The sequence below is a fragment of the Panicum virgatum genome, chromosome 4N (genome assembly GCF_016808335.1).
Source record: "Panicum virgatum strain AP13 chromosome 4N, P.virgatum_v5, whole genome shotgun sequence".
Taxonomy (NCBI): domain Eukaryota; kingdom Viridiplantae; phylum Streptophyta; class Magnoliopsida; order Poales; family Poaceae; genus Panicum; species Panicum virgatum.
This window is the reverse complement of record NC_053148.1, coordinates 36,060,845-36,063,004: the sequence shown is the minus strand read 5'-3', so window position 1 is coordinate 36,063,004 and position 2,160 is coordinate 36,060,845. Positions and strand designations below refer to the sequence as shown.

General features: G+C 47.0%; 1 non-coding gene across 1 annotated transcript; it reads left to right on the top strand.

Moving 5' to 3' along the window:
* The first annotated feature begins 1,041 nt into the window (after positions 1-1,041).
* On the top strand, positions 1,042-1,148 carry LOC120671649. Its single transcript, XR_005673749.1, has one exon. It is a non-coding gene; the product is annotated as a small nucleolar RNA R71 (small nucleolar RNA).
* The last annotated feature ends 1,012 nt before the right edge of the window (positions 1,149-2,160 follow it).

Here is a 2,160-nt window from a genome sequence, read left to right as displayed (position 1 = left end):
ACTGTACAATCTGCAAGGTGTACGAACATACGGGTCTGGGAAAGAGCAGGATACTGCAATTGTTCAAAGATTACCTTGGGCATGATGTTTATGCGTGATCCATGGTCGCAGAGGGCCTGTGTAAAGGACTGGTCGAAGATGGAACAGCTGATCATGGGCACCCCTGGATCTCCATGAAGTTTCGCTGTCAGCCCGCCCCACGCATTCATCCTTAGGTGCGTGGTTCCTCCTGCCTTGTTAGTTCGAGAAGTCTGCCGGGGAAGGTTACCCCACCCGGTAGACACCATATTTGCAGTTTCAATAAAAGATTCAGGTTGCACCGGGATCTTCCCGTTTTCAAAGACAGGAGCAGCAACAGCTAATGGAGCCAGTTGAGTTTCTATCATTTTGTTGAAACTTAATTGATTTTTATGAGCAAAAGAAAGAGTTTCAACTTTAGCATGTATGTTTTCCAAAATTTTGTCATTGGCAGCAAGCTTTTTATTTAAAGATCCATTAATTTTAGCTTGGCCAAAAACTAGGTCTCTCAAGGAGGGTTGGTTCGAATTGAATTTCGAATTGAAAATTGAGTTAAAGTTGTTACCTCCTCCTTGGAAAGGTGGGCGTGTCTGACCCCACCCCTGGCCTCCTTGTGGACGAAACCCGGTGTTGTTGTTGTTGATGTAGGCTGCGTCTTCACGGGTCTCGGGGCAGTCATTCCCCGAGTGTCCACCGTCACCACAAACTTCGCACGTAAAGTACGAGTTCATAGCATGGACGGGAACAAGCATCTGCGGCCGATTTCCTTCATCAAGCTTCTTCATTAGGAGGTCCAGCTTGGCGGCGAGCATATTCGTCTCTTTGACGGTATGCATTCCGCCCTTGGTTCTGGGCTGGGAACGCTCCTCGTTCCAGCCCTGGTTGGAGACCATTTTCTCAATTAAGGCCGTAGCCTTGGAAATTGTGAGATCGAGATAGGCTCCTCCAACAGCAGCATCAAGGTGGGCTCTGGATGTAGTCGTTAGCCCATTGTAGAAGCTTTGGAGCACGAGCCATTCGTCCATCCCATAATGAGGACAGGCGAGTATGTACTCTTGCAACCTTTCCCAAGCTTCTGGGATGGATTCCATCCCTGTCTGCTGGAAACTTGAAATTCTTCCATGCAGGGCATTGGTTTTGCCCAATGGGAAGAACTTAGCGAGGAACGCTGTGGAACACTTGTCCCACGTGCTGACGGCTTCCTTGTTCTGATAAAACCATTGTTTCGCTTTCCCCAGGAGGGAGAAAGGAAATAAGACGGAGCCTGATGGCGTCAGCCGTAACGCCCCATATGGTTACGGCCTTGCATAACTCCAGAAAGTTCTGGAGATGGGCGTTAGCGTCCTCATTCGGCTTGCCACAGAATGGGCTAGCCTGCACCATATTTATGAGGCTGGACTTCAGCTCAAAGTTCACGTCCCCAACATCAACATTGGGTCCAGTTGCCACATTGGCAGCTGAGAGGATGGAGAAGCCGCGGAGAGTCTTCTCAGCCATGAGTTCAATGATTGATGGTGCTTGGGAGGCTGGTTCGCTTGTCGACTGCGAGATCGCAGGAGGGACGACGCGAGGTCGGACCCTTCTCACGAGCTTCTCGGGATTTTCAACAAAATTTTTTGGCAAGGAGAAACCAGACATACACTTCCCTGTTTTCATCCAATCAGGAGAAAACAAAAAGATAACCACATTAGCCTATATAAGTAGTAGCTACCTCTTACTTATATTGCCATGTTTATGTACTTTAGTAAATAACTTTACACCTAGTGCCATCCTCGGCAACGGCGCCAGAAATGCTTGTTGGCATTTCTTAGCGTCGTCACAAGGAGTGGTTAGTTCCTAGCTACGGTGCCTCGAAGATGCCATGTGGTATGTCTTAACGTTTACAAAAGGATCCGCAAGCGCACGGATATACTATTGTAGCATTTCACCCAGAAGTATTTAGGGTATCGTTATTTATATTTTCCCAAGGGATGGTTAGGTTGTGTAAAGTGTATTTACTTAGTTGCATAACCATGACACGTATGAGTAAGATGTAGACCACTGACTATACAAGGGTAAGTGATAAATAAAGGATAATCAGGGGTAATGTGACACACACAGAACAAACAACTCTCATGAATAAAGAATAAACAAGCAATCCAA